This window comes from Sciurus vulgaris, assembly GCF_902686455.1.
Source record: "Sciurus vulgaris genome assembly, chromosome: 18".
Lineage (NCBI taxonomy): Eukaryota > Metazoa > Chordata > Mammalia > Rodentia > Sciuridae > Sciurus > Sciurus vulgaris.
In genome coordinates, this window is record NC_136479.1 from 10,993,099 (window position 1) to 11,009,455 (window position 16,357).

General features: G+C 44.5%; 1 protein-coding gene and 1 long non-coding RNA gene across 2 annotated transcripts in view; both read right to left on the bottom strand.

The window, feature by feature from the left end:
* Positions 1-16,357, bottom strand: part of PARN (poly(A)-specific ribonuclease) — a 578,557-nt gene that overhangs the window by 78,672 nt on the left and 483,528 nt on the right. The window lies entirely within an intron of this gene.
* Positions 10,374-12,358, bottom strand: LOC306650092. Its single transcript, XR_013760803.1, has 4 exons — positions 12,253-12,358; positions 11,554-11,608; positions 10,826-11,412; positions 10,374-10,567 (listed from the first exon to the last, which is right to left on the bottom strand). It is a non-coding gene; the product is annotated as an uncharacterized lncRNA (long non-coding RNA).

Below are 16,357 nucleotides of genomic sequence, written 5' to 3' on the forward strand. Positions count from 1 at the left end.
TTAATAATAAAATATGACAGTTATAACAATAAGCTACATATGCAAATATGGTCTCTCTAAGACACTAACAATAATTAATAATAAAATATGACAGTTATAACAATATGCTATATATGCAAATATGGTCTCTCTCTCTCTCTCCCTCTCTCCTCTCTCTCTCTCTTATGAAGACAAATGTTTACAAATCATAGTTGAACAGAACTGCAGTTGAGTAACTGAAACAGCAGACAACAAAATGCTGGATAAGAGGGACTATTGTATACTTTTAGAAAATATGAGTGGGCTAGGGACATAGCTCAGTTGGTAGAGTGCTTGCCTTGTAAGCACAAGGCTCTGGGTTCAAACCCCAGCACTGGAAAAAAAAATATGAAGATGAGATAAATAAATAAGTGTGTGTATGTAAAATCTTATTAGCCAGATATCATTTCCAGCACTTCAATGTGTATCCTAGAATTTTTTTTCTGTCTTTACTCACATGGATATTATATTTCATTTAAAATGGAATCTTCTTATATACAGTATATTCTAGTTTGTAAGTTTTCTGCCTAATATTACACATAGTTTATCAATGTTGTAAATGTTTATCTATATCAGTATGTGAGTGGTACAGAGTATTGCATCATGTGGACGATGTCTAAACTCTATTCCAGATATGCCCCCCACTCACCAACCAATCACAATGGATGCTGGCTAGTGAGCTCATACACTGTCATCATCCGGGTCTTCATGATTCTTACATTGTTTCCATTTGTTCCCAAGCAAGGATGAAATGAGTATCTTGTACACTAAACCTTTATACACAACCATGATCATTTTCTTTTTTCTTTTTTTTTTTTTTTTTTTTTTTTTTTTTTTTGGTACAGGGGATTGAACTCAGGGGCAATGAAACCATCGAGCCACACACATCCCCAGCCCTATATTCTATTTTATTTAGAGACAGAGTCTCGCTGAGTTGCTTAGCGCCTCACTTTTGCTGAGGCTGGCTTTGAACTTGTGATCCTCCTGTCTCACCCTCCCAAGCGCTGGGATTGTACAAGGGTGTGCCACCACACCTGGTTCATTTTCTAAAGATATGTTTTAACTCTTATAATATATTTATATATTAGTTTTTATAATATATTTAGCCAAATTGTTCTCCAACATTTTATCCATTTATATTTACATTAGGATACAAGAGCCCATTTACCACACCCTCTGAGAATACCATCATCAATATTCTAAGTTCAAATACCATTTTACTATTTCAGTTTGTGTTTCTTCTATTACTATTGAGATGAAATTCTCCATGTTTCCTGGTCGTTTGTATTTGTCTGTGTTCTGAACTGCCTATTGGTGTCTTTTCTCCTCTTATCCACCAAGTATCCTTTCTCTTATTTATTTGGAAGAATTATGTCTATTAAGAGCATTGTTTTTGCAAAAGCTTTTTTTTCTAAATTTGCCTTTTGTCTTTTTTCTATAATTTAACCTTTATATTCTTAAAAATGTTACATTGTTAATCTTTCAGTATTTTAAAATGCTCTTCACTTGAATATATATATATATATATATATATATATATATATATATATGTCATTCACCCGATTTTTCTATTGGCATTCTTTTTTCATTCTCTATATTTAAATCTCTGTTCCACTGAGAATTTCTGTCAGTTTAAGATACAATGCAGGGATCTAACCTTCTTTGAAATGGTGAGCTTAGCTGTTGAACACCATTTGTGGAAAATACTCTTTTTACCTCCTGATTTTAATTGGCAGCTTCGTCTTATATTGTACATATGTTTGCAGCTGGATATAGTTTTGTGCTTTCAATTCTGTTCCTGTATTATGTTGATTATTCCCCCAATCATATATGCATATCATTCTGTGGTGACTATTAATAACTTGTTGAAGAGTTGCCTTTTTATTATTATGCTGTTTGAAATTTTTGTTGGCTAACTGGCCATCCTTAAGCACTTATTCTTCTAGATGAACACTTAAGATTCTTTTTGTCAAATTTCCAAAAGAAAAATGTGTTTAGATTTTTCTTGGAATCATATTACATTTATGTTATTTTGGTAATAGGAATCCTCACAATATTAGGAAATTAGTGTGTTTTGCCATTTGTTGAAGCCATCTTCGATATTCTTCAGTCATATTTTATATTTCACTCCATAAAGATCCAGCAATTAACTATGTTTGGAAGGTCTTTTTGTTTTTGTTTTCTGTTTTTTTAATTTTACTTGGAGCTGGGAATTGAATCCAGGGTCTTCGTTGTGGTTGTAGTTGTTGTTCTAATTGGCTTTACATGATAGTAGATGCCTTTTGACACATGGTACACAAATGGAGCACAACCTCTCATTCCTCTGTACACGGTGCAGAGTCACACTGGTCATGTAATCACACATGTATGCAAGGTAATAATGTCCACTCATTCCACCGTCCTTTCCCACTCCCACACCACTTGCCCAATCCAAAGTTCCTCCATTCTTCCCTACCCACCCCCCATTATGGGTCAGCATCCACTTATCAGAGAAAACATTTGGCCTTTGGTTTTTTTGGGATTGACTTATTTTGCTTAGCATGATCTTCTCCAGCTCCAACCATTTACCTATGAATGCCAGAATTTCATTCTTCTTTAAGGCTGAGTACTTTTCCATTGCATGTATAGACCACATTTTCTTTATTCTTTCATCTTTGAAGGGGATCTAGGTTGGTTCCATAGTTCAGCTATTGTGAATTAAGCTGCTATAAACGTTGATGTGGCTGTGTCACTGTAGTGTTCTGATTTTAAGTCCTTTGGGTATAAACCAAGGAGTGGGATAGCTGGGTCAAATGGTAGTTCCAGTCCAAGTTTTCTGAGGAATCTCCCTACTGCTTCCAAGTGGTTTCACTAATCTGCACTCCCATCAACAATGTATAAGTAGACCTTTTCCCCCACATCCTCACCAACACTTATTGTTGCTTGTATTCTTGATAATTGTCATTCTGACTGAAGTGAGATGAAACCTTCGAGTAGTTTTGATTTGCATTTCTCTAATTGCTAGAAATGATGAACATTTTCTCATGTGTTTGTTGATTAATTGTATATCTTCTTTGAAGTGTCTGTTCAGTTCCTTAGCCCATTTGTTGATTAGGTTTTTGTGTGTGTGTGTGTGTGTGTGTGTGTGTGTGTGTGTGTGTGTTAAGTTTTTTGGGTTCTATATATATCCTGGAGACTAGCAATTAACTTGCCAAGTTAATTCGAGGCTGTCTGTCGTTACTGCACATGGTGGCTGACCGCTCCTCCCTCTGCCCTGCCCTGGCCGTCCTGCTCTGTGAACTTTAATGGGTTTTGTAACTGACCACCTAGCAGGGCTCACTCACGTTTAATGCTTTTTCAGCTCATGCTTTTGAGTATTACAGGTGGGACAATGATAACTTTGTGCCCTTTTCAATATTTCTACTTTTTTCTCTTGTCCTGAGATTGGTTCAGGAATTCACAAATTGGTGGGTGGGTGGCAGTCAACCTGCCACACTGTCCCCAGATCCCTTGGACCAGGAGTACTCTTGTTTTCTCCTCTCTCTCTCCTCAGTACCCAATTATCAGGGTTGGGACCCTTTTAAACTTTAATTGGGACACTTTTAAATTTTCCTTATATCCTGGAGCCAATTCAGTTATATAGAAGGCTCTTCCCTTAACATGTGACAGAATTTGTCCTCCCACCCCCAAAGCACTTGAACCTGTGTCCCGTAAAAGTGGTGGGGCATTTTTCATCAGTTTCTTCCATGGCTTTTAGCCTCACCGGATTTTCCTCTCTCCTCTTGAGCAGGTTGCTTTGACTTATTCTAGTCAACATTTTATTAGCATAATTTAAACCAGTATACTTTCAACCTTTTTCTTCTTTGATAACAGGGATTGAACCCAGGGGTGCTCAACCACTGAGCCACACTCCCAGACCTTTCTATTTTTTTATTTAGAGCCAGGGTCTCGCTAAGTTGCTCAGGGCCTCACTACATTGCTGCCTTTGTGATCCTCCTGACTCGACCTCCTGAGCCACAGGGATTACAGGCGTGCGCCACCAAGCCCAGCCTTTAATGGTCTTTTAAAAGAGCTAGCTCTTTGATTTCTTATCAGTTCTATTATTTTCTGATTTCTACTTAGGTCTGCTTTTATCTTTCATTTCCTGTTTCTACCATCCATTATATTTTGTCTTTATTTTTTAGTCATTTGTTCAGTGTTTCCTTTTTTTCTTCATTTTTATTCAGTTATAAAACCATTTAACTTTGTTTTTTTCTCCAATAAGTGACCAGAAAGAAGGATGCACAAAAAGGACACTGTAGCTAGGAGAGCGGGCTCAGAAATAGAGAAGATCACCTGGGGGGTGGGGCTCACGGGTCATCCCAGTGACTTGGGAGGCTGAGGCAGGAGGATTGCGCGTTTGAAGCCAGCCTCAGCAATTAGCAAGACTCTAATCAACTTATCAAGACCCTGTCTATAAATAAATTATAAAAAATGACAGGGGATGTGGCTCAGCGGTTAAGCATTCCTGGGTTCAATTCCCAGTACCAAAAAGAAAGAAAGAAAAGAAAAGAAATACAGAAGATCAAGACCACACTTCTCAGTTGGGAGCCTGCTGCGTCTCTCGGGTGCTAGCTTTTCAGATGATGCCATTAAGTGCATCTTCTCTTTCGTGCTTCACTTCCTGCTAAATGTTAACCAGAGAGCCACAGTGTCCCAGGGCTGCGCTCCATCTTTCTGGCAGTCATGGAAACAAAGGACATGCCAACTTTATCGCTCTTTCTGAATCAGTTTTGTCTTGCTTGCAGGACCCTGGGGCCTAAGCAGTACTTGTGTGGAATTGCACCCACCGACCTGAGAATTCTGTGGCCAGATGACAGACAACCTTATGCACCGAGTGTTTCTGACACCCTGGCGCGGGAGGCCCCCACCTCACTCCACCCCTCCCCCCTCAGCCATCTCTCATCTCCTCCTGGTTCTGGTGGGATTTGTGGAAGGACTCGTTTCAGAGCATTAAGCAGACACGAGGGAGCATGCGATGAGAGTTGATTGGAAATACTAAATTGCTGAGGAGGGTGGAGGGATGTGCCCTGACACACTCTTCAGTCAGACCAGGCGAAGTCTACTTGGGACATCTCCAAAGGCTCAGTCTCAAGGCATCCAAGGGCCTCGACAGAGAACCACAAGGAACACCTGATTTTAATCCCTGGCTTCTAGTAGAACTTGATGCAGGACAATGTCAATGTTCATGGTCTCTTGCATATGGTGAACAGCAGGAAGAAGTACAAATGGGGGAATGGAAGGAGGTGGGTGTCTGCGCATGCCCAATTACACAGCCCCACTTCTTCTCTGAATGCAGATCTTCACTTCCAGTCAATTCATTGCAGGAGCTCAGTCCCCGTGCTCATTCCTGAAATGGTTAGCACTGATAAGCATTTCCTGAGCTTTTGCTATATGCCAGATATAATGCTTAGGTATCCTTTTTTAATAGCTTTACTGGGACCGAATTTACATACCATAAAATTGATCCATTACATGTATATAATTCGAAGAATTTCACAAAATTTGAGCAGCCATTATCAAAATTCAGTTTTCGAATGTTCCACCATCTTCCAGAACTCCTTCAAACCTGTTTGTGGTTGACCGGTCCTCTATCCCATGTTGAGCTCCAGGCAAGAATCCATCTGCCTTCTGTCTCTACAAATTTGTCTTTTCTAGGAATTTCATAAAAGATGAATCATACACTATATATTCTTTTGTATCTGGCTTCTTTCACTTGGTACAGTGTTTTTGAGGTTCATCTGTGTGATAGCATGTACCAGTATTCCACTCCTTCTATTGCTGAATAATATTCCGCTGTATGGATATACCACATTTTGTGTATCTATTCACAAGTCAAGGGACATTTGGATCATTGTAGCTTTTCAGTTATCATGAATAATGGTGATATGAATGTTTACCTACAAACATTTATGTGGACATGTGTTTTTGTTTCTTTTAGATAGATACTTAGGAATAAAATTGGTCAGCTGCATAAAAAACTTATATTTAACTTTTTAAGAAACAAACTTTTTCTGAGGGACTACATATTTTACATTCCCACAAATGATATATGAAGATTCTAGTTTCTCCATAGTCTTGCTAATATTTGGTGTTGTCTATCTTTTTTATTGTAGCCAGTCACATGGGCATATAAAGACATCTTGTTGGGTGTAGTTTTCTATGTCTCATCCCCTCACCAACACCATTAGTCAGGATAGGCTAAGTTATGCTGTGGTAACAAGCAACCTCCAAGCTTCAGTGGCTTAAAACCACAAAAGTTATTTCTCACACATGCTACATGGCTAGTGATGACTAAAAACGGTGAGGAGAGGGAGTGCTCATCAAAGGCACCCAGGGACCCAGGAAGATGGGAGCTCTTGGAGGAGGAAAAACCAGACTGTAGTGTTCCCACCAAAGGTCAAGGTGAAATTCCGTTGCCATGTAACAGAGGCGGTGCCTTTAAGAGGTGGGTTCTTTAAGGGCCATGAAGGCACCGCCCTTGCAAATGCACTAAGGTTTTATCACAGGAGTGAGTGAGTGTGTTATCAGTGGACTCCTGGTGAAAGGATGTGTTCAGCCTGCTTCCTCTCCTTGCCTTTCTGCCATGTTACAAGGCAGCACAAAGGCTCTGGCCAGACATTGGCACCATGCTCTTGGACTTGCCAGTCTTCAGAGCTGTGAGAAATTCTTTTCTTCTTTATAATTTACCCAAGTGTGTGTTATTCTGTTATAGCAACAGAACATGGACTAAGGCACAGACCACACCGAATCGCAAAGCCTGGCAGTGACAAAAATCACTTTCATTCTTATTTCACACGGTCACCGTTAACTTCAGAAGTGGGCAAAAAATAGGATCATCATTGTATCGTGTACCAATGGGGGAAGGTGAATTGGAATATCTATGAAGAGCTGATGCATTTCATAAATGTTGAGGAAGGTATTGTCACCTTTTTAAAGATTAAGAAGCCAAAGCTCAGAGCCGAAGTGCCTTGAGGAGGAAACATTGCTAATAATTCAAGCCAAGGCACTCCAGTCCACCTCCCAGGCCTGCGTGGACATGTTCGCTGAGATACTGTTTCCTACAGAGTTTTGAAACATCCCCACGAAAGAGTAGGAAGAAAAAAAAAATGGCTTTGCTCAGCTCCACAGCGAGATGGAGCTCACATCTAGAGGAGAACGGTGTCATGGTCTCTCAATTCTACTGACTCTGCCTGCCAGTCTCAAACTAGGGTCCATGCAATCATCTCCTTAAAGATACAGAAGATCCCAGCCCTGTCACCACCTTTCATAGCTACACAATATATCCTTTTACTACCCAACACACACACACACACACACACACACACACACACACACACATGCCGTGGTTTTGCTCTCAAAAAACTCCAGACCAAATTCCAAACAGAGAAAGCCCTTTGTGCTTGGAATGGGTCAAGTCAGTTTCTTAATTAAAAGCCAGCAAAGACCAGGAGAGGGTCTCTCACTGTAAATAGGGAAGAGCAGCACATAACTCCAAACAGGCTGAGCACCCCAAGTAGAGCACAGCCGAGGGGTTTCCAGGTACAGGTGCCAAGAATCACCTCGTGGTTAGTGATGCACTGTATCCTCCAGGTTTGGACCTGGTCCACTTGGCTGGCTTTAAAACCTTGCACAGCAGACTCCCGAAAGCCTTAGTTTCCTCCTTCCTAAATGGCAATTATAGGAGGATCTACTTGACTTAGGATCCAATGAGAAAATATATCAAAGCCCTTAGCAAGTCCCCCAGAGCTTGGTGAGAGCTCAGCAGTCATGTTAACCACGGGAGCCACTTAGTCATCGTAACATATTCACGTAGCTGGAAACGGAAGGCTCCAGATTTGGTATTCAGGGACTTGTTGGTCTTGGAATCAGTGTCTTGGTTGAAGTGATCCTGGGATAACTATCTCTACTTCTGATTATGCCCACTTTTGTCAGTGCTGGTCCAGGGCCATTTATGATAAGTTGAGGAAAAGGAAAGAAAATCAAGAAGGCATTAAAGAGCTCAGAAGGGGGTTGTTCCCATTAGGAACAAGCACGCTGGTGATTTCCGCCAGGGGAGAAGCAGCATACGGTATGGTGAAGAACATGGCCTTGCCTTTCTCACCACCTCTGGGGCCCTGAGCAGCTCACCTCGCCTGTCTGGCCTCTGGGCAGGAGAATTTAAGGAGTGGAACTTTAGTTTTGCCTCTGGTGGCTCTTTGAGGTTTCAGTGAGGTAAGTCCTTATCCTGGCACTGGATAAGAACTTCAGGCAGGTACCAGAACCTTCCTTCTCATTCACAGTTTTTAAAAAGTCCTTTTCATATATCTGTTGATTGCTTGTACATCTTCTTCTGTGAAGCGTCTGTTCATTTCCTTAGCCCATTTGTTGATTGGGTTATTTGTATTCTTGGTGTAGAGTTTTTTGAGTTCTTTATATATTCTGGAGATTAGCGCTCTATCTGAAGTATGAGTGGCAAAGATTTTCTCCCACTCTGAGGGCTCTCTCTTCGCATTGCTGATAGTTTCCTTTGCTGAGAGAAAGCTTTTTAGTTTGAATCTATCCCAGTTGTTGATTCTTGCTTTTATTTCTTGTGCTAGGGGAGTCCTGTAGGGTTAGGGTTAGGGTTAGGGTTAGGGAGGGTTAGGGTTAGGGTTAGGGAGGGGGACAAGAATGGAGGAAGGAAGGAATAGAGGGAAAAGAGGGGTGGGGGGGGGAAGAAAAAATAACAGAATGAATCAAACAACATTACCCTATGTAAATTTGTGATTACACAAATGGTATGCCTTGACTCCACGTACAGAGAAACAACATGTATCCCATTTGTTTACAATTTAAAAAGTCCCTTTATTCCTAAGTCACACCTTTAGTCTCATTTCTAAAACCAGAATGTCCAATCCAACATACTAAACTATACTTCAGACTTTATTTGAAGACAGACTTCTTGCTCTTCCTCCATGTGGTCCACTGTAGAGGGTTGCTAGTCCTCTGGGAAGAGTCCCAGATGGTACCCTGTGAATGTGCTCGGGCACCAGGTGGGCTGATGACTGGGCCCTGGAGGAGCCACCAGCACTCGGGGAGCTGCAGCTATAGTCACCTTAGGAAGCCCTTCCTGCTCTGCAGACTCTGGTAGTCCACCTTCCTGTGTGTCTGATGGGGATTCATGCCCTCTAGATGGTCCTGTGAGACCATATCTAAGGATGGCCCACTGTCCAACACTGTCCGTAGGAAACTTACTCTGCCAGGACAAGCTTTGGGGATACAAACCCACAGTTTCTGCGTTAGTCAGCTTTCCTTGACTGTAACAAATACCCAGTTAATCAGTTTATAAAGAGAAAAGGATTCTTTGGGCTCACAGTTTTGGACGTTTTGGTCCATGTCTGGTTCGCCCCATTGCTTTGGGACCTGTGGTGAGACAGCGCATCAAGCAGGAGCTTGTGTTGGAGGAAACCCATTCGCATCAAGGCCAGGTGCAAAAGAGACAGATGGGAAAAGACTGGGCTCCAACAATCCTTTTTGGGGACACCCTCAGTGACCTAAGACCACTTGGCACCTCTTTTTTCGTTTCCTTTTTTGTACTATGGATCATACCCAGGCGTGTTCTACCACTAAGCTACACCACAGTCCTTTTTTTAAAAAAATATTTTGTTTTAGTTGTAGGTGGACACAATGCCTTTATTTTATTTTATATGGTGCTGAGGATCACACCCAGAACTTCATGCATGCTAGGTGAGTGCTCTACCGTGAGCCACAACCCCAGTCCCCAAGTCCTTTTTGATTTTTATTTTGAATTATGTCTTGCTAAGTTTCCAAGGCCACCTTGAACTGTAATCCTCCTATCTCAACCTCCGGGTAGCTAGGATTAGAGGCTCCTCTGAACTCAGCTGGGTCCCACCTCTCAAAGGCTCCACCACCACCACCCAACAGCATCAAGCTGGGGACCAAGCCTTTAACTTATGGGCATTGGGAGACTAACCACAGAAGCTTCCTCTCTGGTCTCTAACCTTCTATACTCTCAGGAGTAACTGTGTGCAGTCCCCTGTGCCTCAATCTCTCCAGCCTCAGAGGACCAAACTCCCCACAGCCTCTCAAAGAAGTTCTTCTCACTACACTGGAGGTGCAGGAATAGTTAAAAAAAAAAAAAAAAAAAAAAAAAATACACCCGCAACTTTAGTGTATGTGTGTGTTCGTTAGGAGGCAAATAACAGCCTAGTATTTGTAAAATCCTCTAATACCTATTGATTCTTTTATATCCTCTTTGTGGGCGAGGGATTTGTGAAACGGGCAGGATTTGAGTAGTGAGACAAATTCTAAAGCTTTGTGGAAATCGCCATCTTTATTTGGTAAATCGCTTGAAATCTCGGTGTGTCATCGTTTCCTCCCGCACTATCCTGGGACATGTAGAGAAGAGGACATCATTCCTCCTTATCTAGTGGGGGTTTTCAGGAGATGTAGTTACACTACTGATGCTCGCTAGGTGCTGAGCAGAGTGTCTGACACTTAGTCAGACTCAGACACGAGACTGACATTATTCCCTCCAACTCTTCAGCCCCTAAAGAGAATGTAGCACATAGGAAGCATTCAATAAACGTTAATGAATGGCTTGTAGATAACCCAATGTATTTCAAGGCAGATTAAAATAAGCACTAAGGGGTTGGGGAGATAGCTCAGTTGGTGGAGTGCTTGCCTTGCAAGCACGAGGCCCTGGGTTCGATCCCCAGCAAAAGCAAAAGGAAAAAAAAAAAAAAAAATTGCTAGCAGGTACAAGTTTTGTATGGCGACACCCAAAGACAACGGCTGGTAATTCTACCTGGTGTAACCTAAGGAAGCCTCAGGCAGGAAGTGGGCTTTTGGATTTGAGTCACTGGGAATGGAGTATGCGGGACGTGCAGATGGGTTCTCATTTGTGGGTGGTGCTGGGTTATCAGTTGGACCAAACTGTTTCTTTATGGGCCAGTCTCTCTCAGGTAGAGCTCTTTTCCACTGTTAAGTGATAGAAGATGGACTTTAACCAACTTAAACAGTAAGGGGAAAGAGTGCCAAAAGTCAACACGGAAGCTTAGGTTCCAGCAGCAGGTCCAGCAGGATTCAGGCTTACACATGCCACAGGATCCATTTTTCAGTTCTGGTTATTCTCAGTGCTGATTACATTCTCAGTCCAGTAGCCAGCTGCCCTCCGGGGTGGCAAGGTGTCAGACACTTCCAAAACTGCCTGGTTCCAGTTTGAACCCAGTGAAACGAAGAAAGTCCGGTGTGTCTTCATCTTCACCTTCCCAACGACAGTCCTGACATCTGATGCAATCACCTGGCCTCTGTCCCAGGACTCTGCCTGGAAGATTCCTGAGGGTAGGGAGGTGCCGCCAGGGGCTTCACCCTAAGGTAAGGTACCAGAAGCACCTGAATTGAGAGTGGGAAGAGTGGCCTGTGGTCACCTGGGAAGGCAGCACTGGGAAGGGATACTCCAAGTACTTAATTTTTACTACGAAACACCAGCCAGACTCTGGAGCAAACACTGCCCAGCTTCCAACCCTCACTTACCAGCCATATGACCTTGTGCAAAGTCCATCATCTCTCAGAGCTTCAACTTCCTTGTCTATAGAAAAGAAATAGTAATAAGTCTAACGTTGCAGGGTTAGAGGAAAACCTACTGAATTTTTACAAATCTCTTAGGATAGTGCCTGAAATTCCCTGGCCACGTGCTGAGTTGATGGAATGGTTTCGTTTCCCTGTGGCTTTATGTTTACTCAGTTATTCTGGGCGTTTCCGGCCCCCACTTGGCAATCATGGTGGTGGGAGTCATCCACCTCTTAAGCACACCTCCGTGTGATTAAAACCAAAGTCACACTAGGGCTTGGCCTCTGTTCCATGTTGCTCCCTGCCATGAAGATCACCATGCACAAGGAGGGTTCTTTCAATCCGCAGCTCAGGGTCTGCTGTGGAAACACTAGCCATCCCTGTGTTTGGTGGCATTAGGGGAAACCAGGAGGAAATCCTAGCACTTGGGTCCTTCCCGTAGGGAGTTTGCAATCTAATCTAAAAAGCCAGAACACTCTGTCAAATGCAATCTGAACCAGGACCCATTCCCAGGAGGGAGCTGCCCAAGTTGGCTGGCTAGGATGTTGATAGCGTGACCTCCTTCCTCTCAGGCCCCTGCTCTGGGTGTGAATGAGCATGTAGCAAAAAGAGGGAGAGAGATGAAGTCAACAGAACCTGGTCAAATCCAAGTGTCTGACTCACCTGCTTTATTTTCTCCCTCCTGGACAGCACTTGAAAAGGTACAACCCTGCCACACGTAGTACCGGGGTAACCCGAGAACATCCAAGTCCGTCCCCGTGAAAAGGACCTTTCAGTGACACTGAGCCCAGCGTATCCCCTCTCTATTTATAGGAACTGTTTGTTTAATTTGAGTCTGGTCTCTAAGAATAAGAAATGAACTCATCCTGGAGCACGAGCCAGGGCCTACAACTTGGAGATGACCCGTGAATCACTCTGACTTTCCTTCTGGCTCAGGAAGGGAAAGGGTTCAAGGGTGAGCCACTTGGGTTGGTTGGTTGGGGTGGACCCAACACCAGGCATATTTGGATGCTGGTGGTTTCTCCGTATGATTTTGGATTGGTGATGGAACAACAGGTCTGTGACCCCTTTGTCTCTCCCAAGGATCCACAGAAGACCAAATATCTCAGCCCTTGGTTGGTAAAAGTTCAGATGCAAGGAGACCCCATTAGGACTCAGATGTCCCCCAGGAAGGTGGGTGTGGCAACAGAGAAGAAAAACCCCTTTCTCTTCAGTATCTTCCTGACCTGGAGGCAGACACTGGGGCCAGGTCGTCTCTAAAAGTACAATGCCATTCCTGGGTGTTTGTTTTGCTTTGTTTTTCAAGGATATGCGATAAGGACCGGGAGCCCTGACCCACTTAAACTTCAAGTATCTAACCCAGAACTTGGTGTGCTGAAGTCCAAAGGTGCAGCCTCTCCAAAGAACTAGTTTAGATTGTGCTCGAAGCTGCCCCCTTCGCTGGCCTGCTGGGTTGGTCAGACCTACTGAGTCTGAAGGCGGTGACTCAGGTGGAACCCTTGGGCTTGGTTGGGTTTATGGTATATTATAGCTTCCCCCCAGGCTCCTGCTCCAGGAGTTTAGCCTTAAGAGGATAGCCAGAGCTGGGATGTAGCTCAGTTGGTAGAGGGCCTGCCTTGCAAGCACAAGGCCCTGGGTTCGATCCCCAGCACCGCAAAAAAAAAAAAAAAAAAGGTAGCCAAGCTTCTCTGGGAAACAAAAGAATAAGTGTCCATTCATTCACTTTCTGTCTTGTTATTGGTTGAGCCTCTCCTCTACTCCAGACAGTACTCTAGGGCCAGGTGGTGATTAGAGGACAGGTATGATTTACAGTGAAAAAATTCAGCCTCTGCTCCAGAGCTAAAGGTATTAACAAGGCATCATCTATGTGTTAGGCGCCAGACTGGAGCACCCAATACAGCTAGAGAGCACCATCCTGCTCTTAAGAAGTCTGGGGGGCGGGGGATATTAGTCAAATAATTGCCTAAATAAAGATATTATCACTAATGATGGAGAGTTCTGTACAGCAAAGGTCAAGTTGCCCAGAAAGCGCCAGGAGAGGGATGGGCCTGAATGGGGGAAGAGAGAAAGACCATGCACACCAGATACCACAAACAGTGTGTTGTCTATTCGGCAGAGAAATGAGCCACAGCTGTAGGTAAGTGGCACATTTTTTAATTTCCTTGAGCTACACTGGGCCACCCACACTCTCACCCAATTGTCCATTTGCTTGTGAGGATGATCACAAGCAAGGCAGTCTTGGGGAGAGTGTGGGTCCACAGAGAGGTTGGGAATTCCACCTGGATGATTGGCACATGAGGCCTTGGCCTTGACCTGTGGGTCTGCAATGGACGTGGTGAAATATTCCTTTTCTTATGGAGCGTTCATCTCCCACGCCTCCTTGAGCAAAAGTTAACAATGTCATCCTGGTGCTTCGTTTCCTGACTTTGCTGGTGCTTGGTGATCCTGCCCCTGTACTCAGAAATCTGGATAGTTAAGAAGAGTCCGTGGTGCCCTCTGCAGTTCCATGCCTTCAGATGTTCACAAGCAATGACACCTGCCAATTTCATACCACCTAGAGAGAATCCCTCCAGCAGACAGCTTCCATTCCTTCATTTGAAAAAATGTGACTATTTTGTCCCTTTTGTGCCCAGCCTTTTCATAGGCAACCCAAAAAAAGCCAACAAAAGCATCGGAAATAGCCGCACCCTGAGAAAGTTCCTAAGGCCATTCGAAAGGAATTTTCACTCATTTCTTCAATAAATACTGAGAACCTACCACGGACCCGACGTAGAACCAGGATTTGGAGGCCATGCGCATGGCTGTGGCTGAACACAATCCCTGCTTCACGGTGTGACAGTCTAGAGAAGGGAAAGAGATATTGGAAGCATTAATGCACATGGCAACTTCAGGGTCTTACCTGCTTGGTTGATCCAAGATCTATTGGAGGCCGTGACATTTAAACAGAGCCCTGAGCATTCTGAGGCTCCAGTGCAACTAGCTCATTGAAGGAATAAGCAGCAACCAGTGTGGCTAGATAGAGCAAGGGGGCAAGTGGTGGGCTGGCCAGTGGGAACGGTGTGGGTTTTATGTTGAATGCAGAGGAAGCTTTCCACAGACAAACACGTTTCACTTCCGCCAGAACCCACCTCTCCACCTGGGGGAGATTCTGTAGACCAGGTGACATTTTGAGAGGGACAGACTTGGAATTCTTAGCACTCAAAACCCCAAATAAACTGACATCTGGAAAAGGAAGAAGTCAGTGTCGGCCTATTTCTGAGTAAGAAGGAACAGTGTCTCCTGTCTCCGAGGCTTTCCCGGGCCTGAGAGGATGCAAGTAAAATGTGAATCAACCGCAGGACGGGCTCCTGCTTGCAGCTCCGCATCTGCTCCCCACCTTCTGGATGCAACGCCCCTCGTTTCCTCCAGGAAATCGCTGCTCCCCTGTTTTGGGGAATATGGTTTGGCTCTTGCTACTCAGAAGTTCTTTTCACCTTCTGCCCCCACATGGAAGTAACTGGCTCAGGGATGGGCCCAGAACTCAATCAGAGGCAATGAAGCCCAAGAAGAGATTGCCAACAGCCTGCTGGCAAAAACACACTTCCTGTCTTTCCCTGGGAGCCTCCAGAATGAGGATATGAAGTTTAGAGTCACTGCAGCTATTTGTGACTATGGGGAAGATTCCGGAACTGTTAGGGCCTGCGGGGGAGCACAGTGTGACTCCTGAGGATAAAGCCAATAACACAGAAGGCACAGTGAGAGATGGAGAACTCAAAGTCCTTGTTCATAGTCCTCAGGCCCAGGATCGAGCCTTACCTGAAGCCTGACCAGCCCTGGATATTTTAGCAACCTCAGCCAATTCAATGTTCTTTGTTATAAAAACCAGTTTCAATTGGGTTTTCATGTCTTGCAACATAAAGAGCCCGTGTGCCAAACCTTGCAGTAGCTGCCCGACAGTGCAGAGGGCCTCCTGTGCGTCCTCGGTCCCTGGGAGGAAGTGAACCCGCTGCAGAACCCAAATAAAAGGTCTCTCCTCCCACTTCTCTCTTTCGACGTTTCCATGCCTCCCGTCACCATAGCACTGTGGCTCTCACGGAAAGGCAGAGGAAGCAGAGGAGGAGAGGGGGCCTGTTTCCAGGCTGTGTTGCCACCGGGGAGGAGCAGGGAGAGAGCCTGAGAGAGGCTCCAAGGCTGACATTTCGGGATAGAGATAACAGGGTAAAAATAAACTCCCAAGCGCCTGTGGCGGCACTCGGCGCTCGCTACTCTGCTTCACAGTTCTTATCTCTCTCCTCTTTGGGGACAGAAAGGTTCCTTTCAGGTCACCACTTGGCCTGCCTCATCCCAGCCCTGGGCAGGGACGATGTGAACCATCGTCCTCCATCTGTTCGCCCCTGTTCATCACCTTCCCATAGGACGCTCCCAAAGCATGGCAGGTGACAAGCCAGGGCTGAGGTCTTCACCTGCCAGGTGGGAAAAACAGAGGGTCTCGGAAAGATGGACAGATCCGTCCAAGGTCACACCGCTGATTTGCACCTAATGGGTTCTGATCTCATGCCAGGCATGGTCTGCCTGTCTTTGAGCAGTGACAAAAAGCACTTGATTCTTCTGCGGGGCCCAAAGACAGCCATGTAAGCTGGGCGCCTGGCAGGTCCTATGGGTAGCCTCCACCTCACCTGGGACGTAAGCATCCTTGTGTGCCAGGGGACAGCCACACCCCTCACAATCACACTCTGTTAGAGTTTTGTGTCTGCCAGTGAGCAGCCTACTTGTTTACCACAGAAGAACA